Source organism: Sparus aurata, chromosome 22 (genome assembly GCF_900880675.1).
Source record: "Sparus aurata chromosome 22, fSpaAur1.1, whole genome shotgun sequence".
Lineage (NCBI taxonomy): Eukaryota > Metazoa > Chordata > Actinopteri > Spariformes > Sparidae > Sparus > Sparus aurata.
In genome coordinates, this window is record NC_044208.1 from 4,555,254 (window position 1) to 4,570,135 (window position 14,882).

At 37.6% G+C, this 14,882-nt stretch overlaps 1 long non-coding RNA gene across 1 annotated transcript; it reads right to left on the reverse strand.

Annotated features, from left to right (window-relative positions):
- Positions 1 to 7,957: 7,957 nt before the first annotated feature.
- Positions 7,958 to 9,285, reverse strand: LOC115574474 (uncharacterized). The gene is made up of 2 exons (XR_003982501.1): positions 8,807 to 9,285; positions 7,958 to 8,703 (listed from the first exon to the last, which is right to left on the reverse strand). It is a non-coding gene; the product is annotated as an uncharacterized LOC115574474 (long non-coding RNA).
- Between the last annotated feature and the right edge of the window lie 5,597 nt (positions 9,286 to 14,882).

The window sequence follows — 14,882 nt, forward strand, 5'->3', positions numbered from 1 at the left end:
GAATTCAGCCTTTATTCATGTGGTCCAATTGGCTATCAGATTGGACTATGACCTATGCCAACAGTGAAAACACCCCCATCTGTTTTGAGGTAGTCTCCTCCAACAGAGTCTCTGTTGGGCAGTAGTTGCCCTTGTGCAAACCCCTTTAGTCACTGCTGTTTCTCACATTGCTCTGATGGCAATCTCCAGCTGTCTTACCCAGCTGAGATAACTATCTCTTTCCATCAGTGAAGGGAGTCAGATCACTTCTCACATCACTTACCTCTACATGCAGGATTTGAAGGTGTCTTTGTCGTAGCAACATATATCTGTAACCTGGCTGTGTTTAGCCTCAGAAAATTGAAACATAGCCAGCTGGCTAGCTATACTCAATCAATCAATCAATCTTTATTTGTATAGCAATTCACAACAGAAGTAATTTCATAACACTTTTCTATATTGAGCAGGTCTAAACCATATTCCTTGATTTATTTATCTACATAGACCTAACAGTATTTGACGTCTGGAGGATTTTCATCCATCTGACAAAAGTTATGCTTTTTACTCTGCCCCCCATGTGGTGTATTCAAGGATAGATTACTTTTTTATGTTTCAAAATGATAGACACAGAGTCTTGGGTTGTGATATTGGAACTAGAGATACTGTATGTATTATGGAAATTAACAACAACACAGCATTTAACTACTGTGTTCTGAACATATTAATTTCCATACATTTCTACTCCAGCAATGTTGACATCACTAGACCAACTATAGTGGAAGCTAATAAAAAGCCGTTCTGTATCTCCTGCTGTAATTCAACAGCAGGAGATACCATTACACAGGGGAAGGACTGAAGAAAATCATCATAACTTAAAACTGCATTGTAAAGCTTGAGTAACACTGTGTCATTAGAAACTATATGAAATGTTTGGTAAGGAAAGCAGTACTATATTTGATGCTCAAGCTGGTATTTCTGATCTCTGATAGACATTATGTAAGAGGAAACAACCTCTTGTTTGCTTGTGATAATGCTTCATAATCTCATAAATAATAATTAACTCTTATAAATAACTCTTGATCTTGAGATAACAGCATTAAACAAATAATAATTACAAGCTGGGCTGTTTTCAGCTTTCATACTTAAGCCTGAAACACACCAGGCCAACCGTTGGCCGTCTAAAGCGTTTGGGGAGATTTGGACGAGTTCCCGAACAAATCTGTTAGGTATGTTTAGCTGCTTTGGAACCTTTTGGAACCATGCGGAAGTTGTCTGTTCCGATTCAACATGCGTAGTCTGAGAAGTTTTTCTGTTGGCCATCTTAGCCATTGGATTCTCAGGTTGGTTGTGTGCTAGTTGTATGACCATTCTGATTGGCGGTGTTATAATCACCAACACTGATCGTATATTTTTGACCAAGCAGATTCGGTCACATTTTCGCAAGACCTATAATAAATTCATTATTGAACCAGACTTTATTAATGTTTTTTGTAACAAAGTAGTATTGGCTTCCATCACAGAAAATGAGAGTTGTAGCAATCACTGGAACTCAAGACTGCCATGATACACATGTTCTTTATGTTCTAAGAAGTGGTGGGCAAGTTACTTCCAAAATGTAATTCATTTCATATTTGCTTGCATTTGAAAGTAATACGTTTCTTTACAATATTACCCTCTGTGTATAGTAATAAGTTACTCATTACTTTTTAGTTACTTTCACCAAAATAAAAATGTAGGACAAGGCATTACAAAAGGGAGGCGCGCAATATTTTACATCGCTTCATAGGCTTTGTCCAAATCTTTGGCAAATGTTTTTTTTCTGTCTGGTAGTACATGCTGAAAAATAAAGAGGACAACTAGGTATTAATCACCCACATGGTATGCAGTGCATAAGGAGGTAAGACAGTACAGACATTGTCTAGTCATGCACTAATCAATTTTGAATTGTGAGTAATGTTGCTGTCAATGTAAATCTTTCAGACCAATGGAAAGAAAATATCCAAAATAATGTTCTGACCATAAATGCAAATTTGTGCATATTTAATTAGACAGAGCAGTGTAACCCTAACCCTCTAAAATCTTTGCTTCACAAGTAGTCCGGTCACTTATCACCCCAGCGTCTTCGGTCGCTAGGCGACGTCAGCTGATCTGTAGTCTACTTCATATCGGAAAAAAACGTACTCCTAGGCCACTAGTATGGATGAGTTTCACATTAACTTTAACATTTTTGGAAAATACGGTGATTTCAGCTCTTGGCAAAAGGCTGAGTTGTCGTCACCGGTCAAGAAAAGACAAAGAGAGGAAAGCAGCGAAAGCAAGAGGGAGAAGCGAAACGGCGTCGGTTTGGCGAACTATATTTCCCTGCTGAAAAACGTTATAAACGGTAACAAATATATTGTAAAAAGACAAGTGTCTTTTTTTTTTTTTACAGTTTGATTATATATATATATATATATATATATATATATATATATATATATATGTGTGTGTATGTATATCATAATCAAACTGTATGTGTATGTGTATATATATATATATATATATATATATATATATATATATATATATATATATATATATACATACATACATACATACATACATATATATATAAAAAAAATATATATATATATATATATATATATATATATATATATATATATATATATATATGTGTATATGTATATATCATAATCAAACACACAGCTAGCTCACCAGCACTGCCCAAGTGGCTTGTTGAGATCATCTACACATCTTTCAGCATTGTGTAGTGTAGCTGGTCGGAGTGCTTCTTCTTACAAGCCATCCTCTTCTCTGGATGCCAAAATATTCATGTTGTAACCAGGAATGTCAGCCCATGAGTTGCAGACAATCCTTAGAAGACACGAAGTGCAGCTCAGTATGAAGAATTTATTCAAGTTTATTTTTTCAAAATTTCATTGATACAGCTCTGCCAAGCATAATCTCTGTGTCCTTAGATGACCATATGAAGAAAAGGATAAAACAGAGTTCACTATTCCTATTTCCCTCAAAGCAACAGTCTCAAAACTGCTGTTCTTGGATGCTTTGCCTGGCATCTGCTGTTCACTGGTTTTCCAGTTTGGCAGGTCACTCGTAGATGTGGCTGCTGAAAACCATGACAGAGGCAAACTTGTAAACCCATGACACAAGAATTCTCCAGGACTTATGAGTTTACATTTCACACACGTCTTTGAAGACACATTTCCCATAACAGTTCTTTGGGCTTCCGTGGTGATGTAACAGAGGCATTCCATTTGTTCAACTGTTTTTAACAAGCTGCATTCTGTCACACATTAATGCTTTACAGCAGGGGTACTCAAATACAAATTTTAAAGGGCCACAAAGATTTTTTTCAATAACTCAAAGGTCCATGTATTGAGGTCGGTAAGGCCACATGCAATAATACTGTAATATTCAAAACAAAATGTCCTTTTCATTCTAAACAACAAAATACGAACTAAAATAAAATGTAATTTCCATTTTAACATAAATTAAAATACATAGTTGAATATTTACTCTTTTTGTTTGCCTTCAAACATTGTGTCCATCACTTCATCATGCATTATTTTATTTCATTGTGACATAGATGTGACAAGAATCCTGCTTGCAGCTTGATATGACGATTTCAGTGCATTTATTTGTGTTGTGCTTATCTCTGAATTCTGAGGAAATGTCTCTTCAAAATTCCTATGCTTCGTCTCTTAATGCCGTTTCAAATTGGAAATCTTCATCACAGCTTCTCCTGGCATATTGTAATGCCCCTTGTGGACTGTGGCGCAATGACTCTTGGGTATTCTGTTGGTGTTGGTGTAATTATGGTTCATGAATGTGTTTGTGAATAAGATGATATGTAAGATGGTTGTGGGTTAATTCACGTCATATGTTCTGTCATTAAATGGTGTTGAGTTTAAACAAGGATGATAAAAAATCTGGCACCGTGAGTAAAAGGGTGTTTGCCGGGAGGAACTCCCCGTCTGTTAGACTTCTTGTGAAAATATATGACGAAATTTGCTAATATAATATCAGTTAAACAACATAAGTGTGAGTTATTGCAGCACCGTCAGATCCGTGGGTTTTGTCCTGGTTGGAGTATGAATGAATGCAAAGTTCCCACTTCTATGAGTGGCTGATTCTCATTGTCCACTTTATTATGGCAGTTTACTTGGAAAACGCCATTTCAATATCTTACCACCAGCGAAATGTGAATACGCGAACTGCTCCGAAAATGAAAGTGAAAGTTAAAAGTTGCGATCGCAGCGGTGAGTGACCCAGCTGTATGTGTATCGTTGGCATGGAGACAAGTCACGGTGTACACGTGCTGACCCAACCAAAACCCATGGTGAAGGAATAACAGTTCGGGGGCCACAAACAGGAGGCCGGCGGGCCGGATGCGGCCCGGGGGCCGCCTATTGAGGACCGCTGCTTTACAGGCTACTCTTACATGGCAATGAATTTAGAAATGTAAATTAGTTTTATTATTTGCATTTGGAGACTTGAAGCAGACACAGACAAACACCCCTAATCCTAAAAATGTAATGTTTTTAACAAATGATCACAGTGGCCTTAATTACCTTCTTTACTGTCAGATCCAGCATCTACTGGGACAGAATGCCAATGTACAAATTCATTCATTTATTTATGTTTATTTATTTAATTATATATATATATGTTAGGGCTGGGACTTTATCGTGTTAATTACGTTTAATTAATTACAGAAAAAATAACGCATTTAAACGCAATTTATTTTTGCACTCCATACAGCATGGAACGTTGCTCGTGGCACGAGTTCCTGATGCACAGGACACAACACGATAGATGAAACCAATGAGAAGTCTTTGCTGGGTTTGGTAGGCGGAAATTTTAGTTTTAGAAAACTACCTGGTGGAAACCTGGATAAAAGCACAGTTGTGTGCAAATTGTGCAAGAAAGCACTTCCAGCCTCCGCTGCCACCTTAATGCCAAACATGTCCAATCCACACTCGACAAGATGACAGGGTTCCGAGCCAAAATGAATCCACAACTGACCAATTAGCAAAACGCACTGGCGAAGTGGATTCTCGGTGGTACATTCTGGAATGTACTGTACTAAGTGCTGTTTTTTATTTTAAAAACAAATCTGTTTAAGACATAGAAATTTTACAAAAAGTCCTGAAAAAGCTTGAATGAATAAAGACTAAAGACTGAATAACAACCTTGTTTATTGAGTGTAATTTACTTTCAATCTCAGCCTAAGTCTCTTAAAGTCTTTTCATTCCCTTTGAAGCAATAACTCAGCAGTTTATACCTCAAAATCTGAGCTCTGTTTTTCCCTCAGTGGTTTCTATCTTGAATCCTACAGACCATTTAACATCAATTAACTAAAGTTTCTGTTTAAACGAATGTCTTCATAGCTGAAATGGAGCTGCAAGCTCAAGGCTGGTCTGCATTTCGACCATGTGACCTGACAACCAACCAACAGCGTATCATGTATAGTGACAGCACAATGTTTGCGATCTGAGCCCTACTCCACTTTGACTGAGCACCAACCAAGTACACAGGCACAGATTCAACAGAATCCAATTTTTGCCTCATGGAGGAAATAGTCAGTCAAATAGTGAGTGTAACAGATGATCATGGGGAATTGTGTGACATGTGAGCTAACAATAGGGACTCTCATGATCAAAGCTGTTACAACTATTACAATTACAACTATATTTTTAATAGTGTTTTCTTTCTCTATTTTTTTATGAATAATTTTAACAGAGAAAGTACTTTATAAGTGAAACATGAATGAGACTGTTGAGAATGATATATATATATATATATGTGTGTGTGTTTGTGTGTGTGTATATGTGTATGTATGTATATAAATGTATATATAGATAGACAGATAGATAGATAGATCCTGTTCAAGGACATTAAGCATTAAGGATTTGTCTGCAGCAGGGGTTCAACATGTGACCTTTCATGATGGTAAAGTCACTCCTGCTGCTAGGCCAACCTGCCACCACAACTGTGGACAGTAATGAGCTGTTTCTGTGACTCCATCCTGCTGAGCCCTGCTGCTCAGGATCAATTTCTGCTCACAAGGTTTGAGCAGATCAGGGTGACAGCTTTTCTGGTGAGCCCTGGTGTCATGATGCAAAACTGGATGGAAACAACTGAAAATGGGTGATGTTATTGATTTGTATTACCTTTTGTTGTACTGCAGACAAAGAAATACGTCAACATTATCACTTCACAAAGCTGAAAAGCAAGTGTGTCATCTCCATGGCAACTATTCCACAAACAAAACTGAAAAAGCCTGGGGTGGTCACAGTTACTGGATATATGAATCATCCTTTTTTGTGTGGAAGTCGGAGTATCAAAGTAGGATCAAATTAGAGAGGTGGTTTTCAGGTGAAACCAGAGTATGTATTCAGTTCAAACATGATGTTTAGCAAGAATAGTACATTTTTGTGTTTTCAATTAAAGAAAACAAGTGCAAATAGAATAAAAAACAGTATCTGCTGTCTAGTAGTGGCCACAGAGGATGAATGGCAGTTTCCAGACTATTTCTCAGGTGAGTATTAAAGCCAAACGCTGAGGCTGGCATAACAAACACCAGAATTTCACAGTGGATGATGGAGAATGTCCTATTTACTGATGAATCCGGGCTAAGAGATTTATACCAGTAAAAGGAGGGTGTATGTAAGGAGACAAACAGGACAGAGAAGGATACCACAGTGTTTCAAACCCACAGTGACACATGAAAGTAAGTGCTATATTGTAGGCAGCTGGACTTGTTTCAGTTTCTTGAAGATGTTTCAACTCTCATCCAAGAGGCATCTTTAGTTTTAACTAACTGGAGGGGAGTTGGCAGGCCTTTAAATTCTATAGCAGGGTTATTCAGTTAAAGGTCACTGAGGTCCATTTACTAAAATTTCCTCCAAGTAAAAGGTCCAAACCTCACAAAGTTCAACTTGTTCTTATAGCCTGGCCCTATGTCCACATTTTCATATGGTTTCAACAATATTTATAGACAATTTTCAACACTTGTATAGTAATCAACTAGCTATTTTACCATTAATAAAAGTATTCTCATGTGAATGAATTTAAGCTCTTTATTTCAAGTTAAAGAAAACAGAAACCTGCTGCGTGTCACTCCACCTCGCTCTCAACCTGTTTCCTGTCACATCTATATCTGCTCTGTCAATAAAGCTGAAAAAAAAAATGAAAGAAGTCCCAGTCCAAAGAATTTAAGGCCTACATTTCAAGTAAAAAAAGTCAACACATTCAGAAGAAAATGAATGAAAAGTGTCTCTTTTAGAAAAAAAAGTGCAAACAGAGCCTTAAACACTACCTTTTCTCTCTTAATGTATTTTTTTTTTTTTTTTACTTTTCTTAATGAGAGAAATGGGGATGTGATTGCCCTGCCAGTAATTAAAATGTTGGCTGGAATGGAGTCAGTGCCAGTCTTATGCAGATATGTAGGTGTTCACCTGTGAGCCTGGAACGGTACTTGTTTTTTATATTGTTCGCACACAAAGAACAAGTGGTTCGATATAGAACCATTAAGGGTTCTATAGCTTGGTACGTATTTGGCACCCTCAAATTATTCTATATAGAGTCATTTCAGAGGGTTCATTTAAAAGAACCCTTGGGTTATTTGTGGCTAGGCAAAACGGTTCTATATAGAACCATTTTGTCTGGCCACAAAGAACCATTTGGGATCTTTGTGGCCAAACAAAATGGTTCTATACAGAACCGTTTTAAAGTTTCAATCAATATCCCAAACTTTTTATTTCCTTACTTCTTTGGTTAGCCACATTTTTGTTAAATAATTCTGCAGAATTACCATGATATGAAGTTACTTTACTACTACTACTACTTTAAATACAATAACCAATAACCTTTAATATTTAAAACTTAAATAACATAAAGTCAGCCCTTCGTCACTACCAACCTATTGCAGATTGAAGAAAAGAAAAAAGAGAGATGGTTTCAAATGGACTGTATTGAACATCAAAAAGTAGTTGCACCGTATACAAACATTACTATACACAATATAAATTGTAGGCTACATCACAAAATATCAAATATTACAGTGATAAACCAGGCAAAATCACATAACAGCAGCTAAAATAGATAGTTCTACAATGAGAGTCAATGAGTGCATCATTTTGGCATACACTCCATGCACACAGTAATGAAAATATATCAGCACCACATATAAAATAAAAATGCAATTTCAATTTCAGTTAAAGTAGATTAGATAGATAGATTTAAATATTAAGAAATCACTGGGCAATTACCAATAAATGTTATTGAATAATGGTGACAGATTAAATTCAAGCAGCACAAACAAAAGAAGTGTAGGCTAAAGATTTTAATTACATTTTAATTAATTAATTAAAAACTTTGTTTGAAAACAACTATTTACATCAATTTCATCACTCACTGTGAAAGCTGATTGTATAATTTGAGAACTGGAATAGGCACTATTTTCTTACCATTTCTTAGTTTGAACAAATAATGTTCTACAAATTACAGTGTGTGTTTCATCTGTTTGGGGTACTCCATGCGAAACAGGAAATACACCTCAAGCAGACACTGCAGAGTCTGTGGCACATCCAGTTCCCCACTTGTGATGGTGACTCCATCCATCTTTACTGATGCTTTCGCAGCAAGAAGGGGATTCCCTGCATAATGGAAGCTGATGGTTGGGAATGAGCTTGCTGGTTCCTTTGGAAAAGAAACATATGTAAGGAACCTCCTGATAGAATTTAAGCTATAGGTAATTGACAATATGAAAAATGTCAGTAACAATGTGAACTTCAACACGTACCTCATCTAAACAGTAGTGTGTACACTCTCCTTGAAGATCTTCTTTGAAAATGTCCGGCTTCCCCTGGAAAGATCGAACAGCTGTCATCAAATCGGCAACTGAATTGTCTTGGCCCCGCAGCTTTAAATTGAGCTCATTAAGGTGTGACGTATTGTCAACCAAACAAAACAACCATATCCATGTTGTGCTCATCTTGCAGAAAACGTGAAAACTGTTGCTCTCTGACTTTGGAGCTGCTCTAGGAAAGCTGCTATTTCTTTTCGAATAGACCGTAGGTCATTGGCATTTGCCTCAACATCTTCCAGGAATTCTCTCAGGAGGCGATGCTGAAAGGATGAGAATGTCCTAAGGAAGTTGATGAGTTTCATCATTGTGTTCATCACTTCTGCAAAATCTTTAAAAGAGCAGCACACAGAACAGTCTGATGGATGAGACAGTGGTAAGCTATGAGATCAGGGTTGTCCTCTTTCATCCGTGGCACAGCCCCCCTCTCTCTTCCCACTATGGCAGGGGCACCATCTGTGGTGACTGAGACCACCTGTTTCAGATCTATACTTCTCTTTCTCAACATCTCCTTTGTTGCTGCATCAATGTCCTCTCCTCTTGTATGTGGCTCAATTGGGGTTTCACCCAACAGGTCTTCACAGAGCTCTTTCTTATCTCTGTGAAAAAAACTCATAAACCAAAAGCTGGGCATTATCAGTACCATCTGTAGACTCATCAATGACTCATTAATGGCCACTTCAAACTTTGTTCTCTTGGAGCAAGCCATGTTCTCATCACTGTCTTTCTCTTTTCTCTTGCTCTCTCTGGTGTACTAGCCACGCAGGTTAAACAAACGATTTGATTGGCTCAATTGAGTGAAGTCATTGTTGTATTTACTGGAGTTGCTGCAGCCATTTGGTGATGCCTGCTCTATAGGGTGCAGCCTCTGGAGGTGTACACTTGCACAGAATTGACTCCACCCTGACCAAGAAGAAGTACCACTACAGCAACTTCCTGCACCCTCTGGTTTGATCATTTCAAGAAAGATACATACTGCAGCCGTACAATAAGCACAAAAACACCTCAGGATTTGACAGAAGTACTTGAATACCAAAGAAGATTGGAAGATTATCATTATTATTATTATTATTATTATTATTGTTATCATCATCATCTCATCATTATTATTATTATTATTATTATTATTATTATTATTATTATTATTATTATATGTTAAAGTAATTGTTCACTTGTTCATAAATGCATGAAACTTGGTACAGTTGTACAGTCTATGGCCCTGAACATTTTCAGATATGGAGCCATCACAAAAATGACATCTTGTGGTCAAATGCACAACTTCAACTCACTCAAAGATCTTTATCTGGCTAGACCCAATCAAAATGACCCAGCGCATTTTGTTTAAATAGCAAATTTGTGCTTGCGCCCACCTGTGCACCCCTAGGCATCTCGGTCTTAAAATTAGGTGTGGTCAGGGGGTTCACAGTGTTCATACACTGATTTTATGATTTGATAGGCTGCTTTCAGTTATTTTAAACAGTTCCATGAACACAGTCTAATTTCACTATGTCACTATAACAAATATCATGGCACATTTAATCAGTAAACCTGAAAGCTGCAGTTATAGACTACAGTTATAAACTGTCCTGCCTGATCCATGGACTGACAACTTTGTGCAGCAGTGCCCCTCCTCCCAAATATATGTTTATTTAACATGCAGTAAAATAGAGTTGTTTATGAGACAGATGATTGTGAAATGGTGGGGCAGAGGGTCCAGCAGCCGAAGATTACATCCTTTCCCTCAGCCATTATTGTCTGAAGCTGTTATTACTATTGACAAAAGTGAGTACACCCCTAAGACTTTTGTAGATGTTTGCAATGGCAACGCCACGGGGGAGCCAGGGGGGGCCATGGCCACCCCTGGAAAATTGCTGGCCACCCCACTGGCCCCCCCAGTGCTCCCATCACTTTCCCTGACTGACTGAGGTGCTGGCTCATTAGGGAACTGTAATTTAAATCTCCACCTGTGGGGGCGGTAATGAACTGAAAGGCGTGCAGTCTGACGGGAAGTCAACGCAAGAAGCAGAAGAAGAAACAGTGCCGCCGAACAGTGTATTTTGAGCGCCACAGCATCACTCACCGTAAGTTAAATTCAACTGAAAAGAAGCCACATTTGTAAACTTTAATCAATACTCCATTGCCAGAATCTTCTCTCTGCCACCATCCCTGGACGGCAAGCAAACGCTGGCAGCTAGCAGCTTGCCGCATAGCACACAGCCGCATAGCACACAGAATGAGATAATCGACTGTCTGGCAGAAATGGTCCACACCTCAATAATTAGTGAGGTTTCCCAAACTGACGCTTTGGGCATTTTAGTTGATGAAACAAAAGACATGAGCAAGAAGGAACAGATGTCTTTTGTAATTAGGTAGTATTATGAAGGAGAAGTATGTGAAAGTGAAAAGTATGGCCTTGATTACAAAAACCACCTTGTAAGGCAAGCTTATAATGGTGCCTCTGTAATGAGTGGTAAAAACACTGGTGTGCAGGCCCGCATTAAAGCAGAGGCTCCATTAGCATTCTACGTTCACTGCAATGCACATTGCTTGAATTTGGTGTTAGTGGACACTGTGAAAAGCATCCCTGAAGCCTACTGTTTCTTTTCTCTTCTGCAGAGGCTGTATGTGTTTGTCTCAGGGTCGTATGTGCACCAAAGGTGGCTAGAGGCACAGCAGGAGATGTTTCCGGGGACAGCCCCAAGAGAGTTGCAAAGCCTGATGGAGACACGGTGGGCATGTAGGTACAAGTCAAGACAGTGATGGAGAGACTGCCAGCCATCATACAACTACTGACAGAAATAACTGACAGAAGACAGAGATGGTGACAGAGCTGTGGAGGCAAGAGGTCTATTAGGCCAAATAGATTTGAAGTTTGTTGGCCTTCTTGTATCATTCACCAAGATTTTTGGGGAGGTAAAATTTCTTTCAGATGTTCTACAATCTCCACAACTCAATTTGGGCACAGCTGTTACACTTGTTGATTCTCTTGTGGACACATTGAGCAGTCTTAGAGAGGGAGTTCTCTTTGATGAGATTTGGGAGAAAACTGTGACCCTTGCAGAGCAATGCAACATAGGTGCTGCACCTCCAGGCCGTCAGGTCACACCAAGCTCTAGCCTTGCAGGGTATTACATTTCCACTCCAATTGTTCAAAAAAAGGGCAACACGGACAAGGAGTCATTTTGTAAAGGTTCATTCATTCAGTTGTTGATGTGCTTCTCTCTGAGGTAAAGAGGAGATTTTCTAAAGAGAACTGTGTTACAATGGAAGGCATACAGGCCTTGAATCCATGCAGTCCCACATTTTGTGAGAAATACACTGTGTTTGCTTTTGCTTCACAGTACAACTGCAACTCTGAGGATCTAGAATATGAGTTACCTCAGCTTAAGCGAATCCTGGAAAGGAAGAAAACTAGTGGCTTGGAAATCCCAAAGAGCTTGATGGAGCTCACAGTCTTCCTTGAGCTATATGGTGAGGTGTTTGACACAATGTTTAAACTCTGCAAAATTGCACTTGCATTACCTGTGAGCACTGTATCGTGTGAGCGCAGCTTTTCTTTGCTTAAGTTAATCAAGAATCACTTGAGAAACACCATGAGCAATAAGCGACTGAGCAACTTGGGTGTCTTGAGTGTTGAGTCAAAAAGAGCTAAGAGCATAAACCTCAATGATTTTGTTGATGTTTTTGCCAAAAGACACAGCAACAGGAGAATTAAGTTGTTCTAAGATGGATGATGTGAAAGAATTGCACTAGTTGTGAAATTACAGTTGTTAAAAATGCACTAGTTGTTAAAAGTGCACTTGTAAAAATTGCACTTTTTGTTAAAAATGCACTTGTTAAAAGTGCACTTGTTAAAATTGCACTTTTTGTTTTGGTATACATACCGTTCATTTTTTCTGATGTATGTTTTGTGACAGCAAAATAAAGCTGTATTGAAAAGTATTTGAAACATTTTTGTGTTTTTCTGAAATGTTTGTGTCACATGTAAACCTAAGGTCTAAACACTTAAACACAGAAGAGGCTTCACCAACCCCTTTCTGGATGACCTCCTTACCTAAGGTCCTTTTTGTTAATTTTCACAGCACATTAGCCCACATACAATACATGAATACAGCCATTCAAACTCTGCAACCACATAGGAATCACAAGACAGAACTCATGTTGTAAGCACATCAAGAAAAAGATTGAACTTTACCTTAAAAAATAATCTTTATCTATTCTTTCTATCATTGAGTGTCGTATGTAAGCACACTATACTAAGAACGGTCACTTGAGAATTTCTCTCACAGTTAACATACGGTTATATTTTTCTTTATTAATATGTATCTAGACAAAATAACAAGGAGATATCTCATTATAATTAGTGAACAAATGTTGTAGAATCTCTATTTATTTAGCAGCAGGGTTAAGAATTATTTATTGTTTGTTTAACAGTTAGTTGCATGAAGTTAACATTAACTTGCCTAACATAGGAAACTACTAATGAATGTGTTTTTTTTTCTTTGTTTCCTTCTTTTTTTCGTATACTTCTAGCTTCACATATTGCTTATTTGTCATATTTTAATGGGTTATGGTGTTTTATATTTATGTGTTTTCAGCACGCAAAAAAACCTCAGCGTTTTAATAATTTAAAGTTTCGAGAGTTAGCATCTCAAAGAATGAAAGGAGAGGAAAGCCTCCTGAGTGGGTGACTAACCCTAAACACACCCCGTATCCTCTAAAGCTAAAATAACGGTAAACATGGATCTTGTGCTTCATCTTTTTAATTTTTTTTTGTTCATTCTTAATAACTGACAGAAATTCAACCTCCAAATGTTCGTATCTTCCTCAACATTAGTTACTGAAATCCATATTAAACAGATTATTTCTTCCACCATTCCCCATTCATCATTCCACATCACTATCATCATCTTGATTGCTTGTGAATTAAAATATTCATGTTAGTATTTAATCAGTACATATATTCATGACATAGTCATTCTGTGTATTCCTTTGGAGTGGAGAACTGATATCAATTAAATTGAGAAGCCACTCATTATATTGACTGCTAAGTTAATGGATTGATCTGATATTTTCCTCTTTGGGGGTTGTACCCCAAATGAGTGCAAATTCATTGAGATTACAGTACAATGCTGAGGAGGAAGGATACCAGCCACCCAGAAGAGCAGGAACTCAACAGGAAATATATATATATATATATATATATATATATATATATATATACATAGAGATGTATTAGAACCCTTTTGTCTGTTGACATAACACAAAACGTCTTCTACATTTCATTGTGTTTTAGGGAGCAAACAGAGAGGAGGAAGAGGAGGATGAAGGAGGACATGAGGCTGCAGAGAGGATGGAGAGGCTCTTCCCTGCTCTAGAGGACAATCCTTACATTATTTCTGTTGCTAGTTACTTAATTTATGAGTTCTTTTTAAATTAGTTGTTAATTTTATAGAATTCATGAAATAAAATATTGTTCTATTGTTACACGTTGTCTATTCCATTCAGTATTTACAACTTAAGAATTATTTATGACAGTAAACAGCATCAAGTGCTACTTTTCAGGGACTTAATTAAGGTCTTAACATTTACAACTTTTTACAAAATTACAGCATAAATAACTATTTACAGATTATTATTCACTATTAACAAAAACAAGTATTAAGAACAATATTAAAACAGTAACAGATGATGGACAGTAACAGGCTGAGCAGGAGTCCCTGCAGTGCTGCTGGGCTGGATGGTGTCAGTGGGACATCATCTGGGTCGGTACTCAGGGTGTTTGGGGGTCCAGTTTCCTCTGTCCACCACATCGTCCATCAACTGGGTCTGAAGTTCTGACTCGATCCACGGCTGCCAGGTCATTAAGAATGTTTTAAGAAAGAGGCAATTTCATAATTATAATAATAATAAATCATTACAACAAACAAAACTATCTACCAAACATTTTAAATAGGAATAATGCCTTTAAAATTTAAATAAAACCCTAAGTGGCGATCAGCAGTTTATGTCA